Raw genomic sequence first — 8203 nt, forward strand, 5'->3', positions numbered from 1 at the left:
GACCTGGCAAATGGTACATCATCACAGAAGTCCCAGGAAATGAAGACAGGAGGTTGATAATAAAATTAGATGTTGATAAAAACCAAGCCACTTTGCACCCTCAGAAATAGCCTCTGTTGAAAGTGTAAGTGACGGGTGAAGTCTCGTCTGGACAATGCACTGTATGATTGTATGCAATGCTCATCCATTGACCAAACTGAAGCTGCGTTGTGACAAACTCCTGGGAAGTGAGAGCAGAAAAAGAACAGCTCCTCTTGGGGAGTGGGGGGTGGGGTCAGGGGACAACCAAATGAGATGAGATTTTGGTTAAAGCTGGAGTCTTCAACACCAAGCAGTGTCTGGACAGTGATGAGTGGGCAGAGGGTGGCTTCCCTATGTGTGGCACTCAGGGACATCAGGTCTCTCCTCTTATACCATAGTAGCAGCACTACTGGGCAGAGGTCCCAGCAGCCAGGACAGCCCAGACATAGCAACTTGGATGCCAGCTTTAGAGAGCCTATCTGTGTTTCTGTCCTCCAGAGTTGACAGTAAGCAAGCCAGGAGGCACCCATGGGACATTTGCTAAAGCAAACCCCTGCTCAGATGCAGGTGAGAACCAGAGTCATTGTATTCTGAGCGAGAAATGAAGTGTGAACTTGAACTGTGGTCTCTAGCTGTAGGTGCCAGGTGTTTCAGTTGCAGGCTCAGCTATGAAACCAGGATATAATGGGTGCTGTCCCTTTCTGTTCTCCTGGGTCAGTGTCTTGCACACTGGGCAGCTCAATTGGTCGCATGGAAACAGGACAATGAAGTAGGAATGACTTCCAGGAACAGAGAACATAATTAGCTGATTTAGTAATTGGGATCATATTACCCTTCTAGGGTCAACATTAATTAGCTTCGTATTTTAATTAACTTTTTGATCCCTACAATAATTCCATTATTTAGTGCTCTTTGGTGATGGATGATATGTGTAACTACTCAGGTTGGTTTAGAAATCTAAGAGCCCAAATGGTAGTGGCAGAGTTGGGGCCCTCCATGTTACCGTTCAGCAAATTCTAACTGACTCAATGATGTGTGTGTGGAACTCGATAGACACTAGAGAGGGCGCTGTTCACATACAGAGTAGCTCACAATTACTCTCCAAAGCAATAGAGAGTACAATTGAACCAGCCTCTGCTTTTATGGTTTTGCAGTACACTGGCTTTTCCTTCTTCCGAGACTGCCTTCCTTGCCTTACAGTGTCTCTCATCTCAAGACCTGCCACATAGATTACCTTCGCCACACAATTCTAGACCAGATGAATGGAATGCCCACCCCTTCGTCTGTATACCCATAACCACCGAGCTCTCCTGAAACGTCTGTGCTATTCGGTGTTCTAGTAAACAGCTACTATCTTAGTCTTCCCCTTAAACTACATGTTCTCTGATGTGATAGTTTAAAGAGTGTCTTCCCAAATGATGTCAGTTTGACCCGCTAACGTTAAGTTCAAAGTGGGTCTTCCATTGGTAATTAACCAGGAATGTTAAGATGAACTCATGTGGGACATCGTGGTGTCTTTATAAGGAAAAGAAGGCTTTATTACTTAGGCTGGATTTAGAAACCTAGGAGTCACACTTCTGGGAATGTCTGTGGGAGCAAGACTCACCCTGGATGGAGGCAGCAGCTTCCTATGGACTGAAGGAGAGAGAGAGAGAGAGAGAGAGAGAGAGAGAGAGAGAGAGAGAGAGAGAGAGAGAGAGAGAGAGAGAGAGAGCGCACCTGCTTTCATCCTTCAAACTCTAAGCCAAAACAAACCCTACACTCTTTAAATTGCCTTCGTTGGGTATTCTGTGACCATGATAAGAAAAGAATTAATGGGGCTGGAGAGATGGCTCAGCACTTAAGAGCACTGACTGCTCTCCCAGAGGTCCTGAGTTCGATTCCCAGCGACCACATGGTGGCTCACAACCATCTGTAATGGGATCCGATGCCCTCTTGTGGTGTGTCTGAGGACAGCTACAGTGTACTCATTTACATAAAATAAATAAATAAATCTTTTTAAAAAACAACAAGAAATTCATCAGAGGGACACAGAAAGAAGACTATGTCACAACCGAGACAGAGATTAGAATGGTGCAGCCACAAACTAAAACAAACAAAAACAACCACAAAAGGAAAGCAAACAAGCCAGAGCAATGGAAAGCTCTGGGGCAGGAGGGAGTCCCGCACCCCCAACCCATCCCAGAGACCTGGCGAGAACACTGCCCTGCTCTTGCCTTGATATAAGACTTCCGGCTTCTGGAAGTGGGAAGAATTTATTTGTGACGGTTTAGACCATCCAGTCTAGATCATTTGTTAGAGCAGCACTAGGAAACTAATACGTCTCCGAGTAACCTCCAGTTCACCTGCCTGTTTTCCTAATCTGTTACGTGCGCATTGTTTGAAAATAGTACGTCTGTCTGCTCCATGGAAGATGACTGATGTTGTGAGAGAATCGCGGCTCGTGTCCAGACAGACCACACCAGGCCAGTACCGTTCCACATGAGAGAGGTTTATTGTGGGGGAAGGGGATAAAAGGGGGTGACGGAGACAAAGTGGGGAAAGAGAGAAGAAAGGGTGAAGATTGGGAAGGGTCTGCCTTTTATTTAGGCTGTGGCATAACTGCTCACAGGTAAAGGTGGGAAGTAAACCAAATGGACGCTGGGAATGTATGGCCATTGCCATGGCAACAGATGCACCGTCCCTGTTGCCTATGGGTGATGTCACATCATCACTGGGTTTAGAGGGGATCTGCAACCAACCGTAAAGCTGATCCCTGATATCAACAACTGATCTCAGCTCGTCTATCATTATTGACTGAAGAAGCTCAGAAAGAAGAGGGAAGGAGGAAAGAAGGAAGGAAGGGAGGGAGGGAAGGAGGGAGGGAGGGTACCAGCTGGGTGAGGTGTGATGGTGTGCACCTGTAATCCCATCTCCTAGGTCACAGACATAAAGATGTCATCTTCAAAGCCAGCCTAGTACATAATGAGTCCTAGGCCAGCGTAAGTTGCATGTGGAACCCTGTTTAAAACAAAACAAAACAAAACACAAAAACAGTAACAGAAAGAGAAAGAGAAAGAATAGAAGGAAAAAGAGGCAGGGAAGGGGGGAAGGAGGAGGAAAGGAAGGAAGGGCTAAGGAAAGGTCAAATTACGTGACTCTGTGGTGTTTTCCCTGGGAGGCACATGTTATTTGTGTGTGCAAAAGAAGTCAACCAAGGCTCCGTGGATCTGGTGTGAGCAGTGGCCTGCTGATAAATGGCTGAATAAAACCCCTGGCACCCAGGAGGATGGATTCCCAGAAGAGCTGGATCCCTCTTTAGGTTCTCAAGTGGTGCAATGGAGCTGGAAATTCTAGCTCCCTAGGTTGCCTCCTTGAAAGGCCCACAGACACAGTGGAGTATCACAGAATGCCTTGTAAAACAAGCTCAGGAATCCGTAGCCAAAGCTGTCTTTATATTCAGACAGAGCTGTTTGTCCCAATGTTTCCAGTGGTCAGGGAATGGGCCAGGTATAATTGTTTCTCTACTGCACGTGCCCCTTCCCGTAAGGCATCCATCTGATTTTAATCGTGTCTATACTGAATTATGCATAAGCATAAAATGTAAATAGTGGGTTCTTCCTAAAAGTTAGCCCTAGATATGTTCCAAGGTGTGTTTGAAAATAAATGGAGTATCATCAAAGGGCTGCTATGAGGAGTGACTTATTCCTATTGTTTAAAGCAAGTGTGTGTGATGCTCAGGGTAGGTAAGGGACCTTGCTAACAGGTTGCTAGGTGCATTGTTTAAAGATGGGTGTACATGTGTAGTTAACATTCAGATGATGGCCTTGAGCTTCCAAGTGCATTACTATAAGAGAGGTGTATATATAACCCAAAACAAGTGGAGCCCCAGGTGCCTGAGCCATTCCCTACGCTTTGTTTGCCTAAGAGAGCTTAACAAGTAGATGTGGGATTGGAAAGTCAGAACTAGATAGTTCAAATTAATAACATTTCCTGTGGCTATTGATTTGTCAAATAATAACTATAAAATCTAAAATACATCAAATGTCTATACCGTGGCAGGAACTATGTATACTAAACGTATTATATACAACACAAAATAAGTAATTAAGCTTCTGTTTGAGAACACTTAAGCCTAGAGTAGAAAAATAACCCGCTCAAGGTCTTGTGATCGATAGAGCCCAGGCTGACAGTACAGGGGAATGCTGTTTTTTAAGGACTTCTCCTGGCCAGTTGTAAGAGATCATTGAGAGACTCAGTTATAGGAAGGAAAAGGAAGCCAGAGAACAGACCTGATTATCAAGACCAGCTTCATCATTTGGCACAGCTGTTTCCCATTGATACACACTGGATCTATTGAAGGCAGAGTCCTTGAGATTCAGTGGCAGATAAATACATAGGCCACGCAAGCCCTCAAGCCATGCCAGCCCTCCTTCTTGACCCTTGAGGACATTTCATATCCTCTAGGATGCTTTTGTATAAGAAAGTTCCTGAGGGGGCTGGGGATTTAGCTCAGTGGTAGAGCGCTTACCTAGGAAGCGCAAGGCCCTGGGTTCGGTCCCCAGCTCCAAAAAAAAAAAAAAAAAAAAAAAAAAAAAAGCGTTTAAAAAAGAAAGTTCCTGAATCATCCCACACCGCTTCTCTTTTCGAGAAACCTTTCCCTGTGTCCTCAGAGACCAAGGTTATGAGGCTTAGCATCCGAGAACTAAACCCAGGGCTGGTTTTAGCTCCATGGTATACGTGGATACGCCAGGCTTTTATTTGGTAAGAGCATGCGCAGACCAGACACACTCTCTTCCAGCCTTGTCTTGCTCCCACTTGTAAATATTTGTGAAAGGGGTGCGATGTTTCATTCCTCACGAACCAAGAGCAGATCTCCCTTTCCATCGAGAATGCTCGTACACCATCGCCTCAACTCCTGAACAATTGCGTAGTGGTGCCTTTCCTCGGGTCCCTTAAAATAACGATCAAAGAACAAAAGGATCCCAGCAAGATCTCCCTCCATTCAGACCCTGCCAGCACAGGGTGCTCCTTTGACATCTGGCCTCAATAGCACTCATTCCTAGAGGGGCGAGTTACTTCATGCTACGTGATTTGAGTAGCCGATCTTTAATATTTCTATCGTTCCCTAATGCCTACTGGATCTCCTTCGTTAAAATACAGGTTTGTGGGGGAAGAAATTAAGGCAGCTATCCTGCAGGGTGGTATTCAGTTGTGCTTTTTAAGTATTTGCCCACATGGTTTCTGAGGTAGAAGATCCATTTTGAGTCAGCAGACTTCATCTGAACTCTGTGATTCCGAGAGACAGAGCGTCACAAAGAGTTCTGGAATGCTATCAAGGAGCGCCTATCGCGACCAGAGCACCTGCTGGTCTTATCGATGAGGCTGAGGAAGTTGCTCCTGGGGGAGAGGGTGTGTATGTGGAAGAATACTGCATTGAGAAAGCATCTATCTTCTCCCCAGCCAGACAGGCCCATATACTGTTTCCTTGGAAATTGGACCCTACAGATAATTTTTGCTTCTTGCCAGCTGACTCACGTTTCTGGTTTAAATGGGAGGTATTTGCTCTTTAAAGGCCATTGCTGTGTTTCTGGTGTCGAGGGCTAAAATATTCGGTGCTTTTTAAATAGATAGGAGGACAGAGATCGCCTCCCCGTAGAAGCTTGGGGGTGAAAAAGAAATGAAGGAATCAGAACTCATATCGAGTTCTGAGTACTTCCGGTGCACACCTCCATCATAAAGGAGGAAAGGGTGAAAGAGCGAGACAAAATAACCCAAAATTCAGGGACGCTAGCTGCAGCCCAGGGGTTCTTGATTGGAAAGCACAGCCCTACCCACGTTCTCTTGGGGAGGGGGCAGAGGAGGCTTGCACGAGGTTACAGGAACAGCAATCTGGCACCTGCTTCTGGCCTCACTTCAGCAAGCACCTAGCTTTGTGAGTCAGCCGGTGCCTCCCGCAGCTCCTGAGGCTGCGTCAGGCAGAGCTTGTCTCCCTGGGTGGGAAGATGGATGGGCCAGCCGATGATTATCAGCACCGAAAAGGCTTCCAGAGACCATGATCTCAAGCTGCTCCCGGCCACATCTCCTTGGTCCAATCCAATTTGAAGCTGTGGTTCTCATCCATGGGCACTCAGGACTGCCCACGGGAGTGCTTCTCACAGGGTGACTCACCGACAAGCGTTGATTTTCTGTGGATTTCTCATGGCCTGCTGGGAACTGCTCATCACTCAGTGCCAGCAAGCTCTTTCCTCCTTGGTATCACCACTGACAGGAACGTCTAACCTAAACTGCTCATCATGAAAACAAAAACCAGTCAGGCTTTCCCAGACTTTCTATTGCTGTCCGTTTGTAGATTACCAATGACGACATTTGCGGATCCATCTCAATCAACTTCCCTTTTTGGAGGACTCTGCTGAGGTGCACTGTTATTCTGACATGCTTCATCGGAGGGAGGTTCCCAACATCAATTATCAGGGAGACATCTTCCTGCCCGATGCCCTGTTTTCTTGGGTTCTCCTCTTCCACATTTCCCAGTTTCTTCTGTCTGACCTAATGTTGAGTTACCCAGGTCCCAGCCTAAAAACCCGTTTTCTCCTTTCCCCTGTCTTTTCCTCCTCTCCTCTCCTCTCCTCTCCTCTCCTCTCCTCTCCTCTCCTCTCCTCTCCTCTCCTCTCCTCTCCTCTCCTCTCCTCTCCTCTCCTCTCCTCTCCTCTTCTCCCTTCTCCTCCCTTCCCCACTCTCTGTCTTTCTCTTCTCCATCCTCTCTCTAGGCAATCTCTTTCTCATACCAGCTGTGTCTTGATGACTCTCAAATCTGCCTGTCTAGTCCTTATCACATCCCACAGGACCATGTATCCCTTCTGTTCTCTCCTGTGTCCAATTGCTCGTCCAACAGCCAGAGTGTTGAATACACAGCTCCAGATGAAATGTCCACGACTCTTGCTGTGCCTCCCAAACCCGTTCCTCCCCCAGCCTTCCTTTGTGAGCCAAATGGCTCCATCAAACTAGGTTGTAAAAGTTCAAAAGTAAAACTTCCTAGTCTATGACTCCTCCTCTTTAGTCACAACTCACAAGTCGCCAACCAGCGCTATTGGTTCTAAGTCAAACTGAGTTATCATATCAGCTGTTTGAGACTCAGTCTAATCAGGGACTATAAGCATTGACTATAGCTACACTTCCTCACCGTGGGTTTCCATACCTCCTTACTGCAATGCCCTAAGAGACAAAACAATCTCTTACATGTGTAAATCTGCTATGTCACCCCCTTGCAGAGTCCTGCTAATGGCTTTTAATAATGTAGAGTAAAATGTAGGTGATTTGTCACAGGCCCCCTGTTCGGCTTGCTGTTTGATGATGCTGGCCCGCCCCAGCCTTTCAGCGGCTCTGACAGGTTTCTGCTCTAGGGCCTTTGCTTTTACTGCTCCTTCTGCGTTCCTTGTCACTTCCTAGAGTAGGTTTACTGTGATCGTGCAGTTCGCAACAGCTTCAAAGCCCAGTTATTCTCTGACACATCATGCTTGTCTTCCCACACGTTCCTTCCTCCTCCTCCTTCCCTTCCCCTCCTCCTTCCCTTCCCCTCCTCCTCCTTCCCTTCCCCTCCTCCTCCCATTCACCCCCTCCTCCTTCCCTTCCTCCTCCTTCCCTTCCCTCCTCCTTCCCTTCCTCCTCCTCCTTCCCTTCCCCCCTCCTTCCCTTCCCCTCCTCCTTCCCTTCCCCTCCTCCTCCTTCTCCTTGTCCTCCTCCTCCTCCTTCCCTTCCCCTCCTCCTCCTTCCCTTCCCCTCCTCCTCCTCCCATTCACCCCCTCCTCCTTCCCCTCCTCCTTCCCTTCCTCCTCCTCCTTCCCTTCCTCCCCTCCTCCTCCCCTTCCTCCTCCTCCTTCCCTTCCCCTCCTCCTCCTTCCCTTCCCCTCCTCCTCCTTCCCTTCCCCTCCTCCTTCCCTTCCCCTCCTCCTCCTTCCCTTCCTCCTCCTCCTTCCCTTCCTCTTCCTCCTTCCCTTCCCCTCCTCCTTCCCTTCCCCTCCTCCTCCTTCCCTTCCTCCTCCTCCTTCCCTTCCCCTCCTCCTTCCCTTCCTCCCCTCCTCTCCTCCTCTTCATCTTGTCTCCGTCTTCTCTTCTCATTTATGGTTTATTTCTTGTTGTTGTCCATCCTAGACCATAAGACAGCAACCTTGTCCTCCTCACTGCTGTTTCTATAGCCTACATC

This window comes from Rattus norvegicus, chromosome 16 (assembly GCF_036323735.1).
Source record: "Rattus norvegicus strain BN/NHsdMcwi chromosome 16, GRCr8, whole genome shotgun sequence".
In the NCBI taxonomy this organism is placed as follows: Eukaryota; Metazoa; Chordata; class Mammalia; order Rodentia; family Muridae; genus Rattus; species Rattus norvegicus.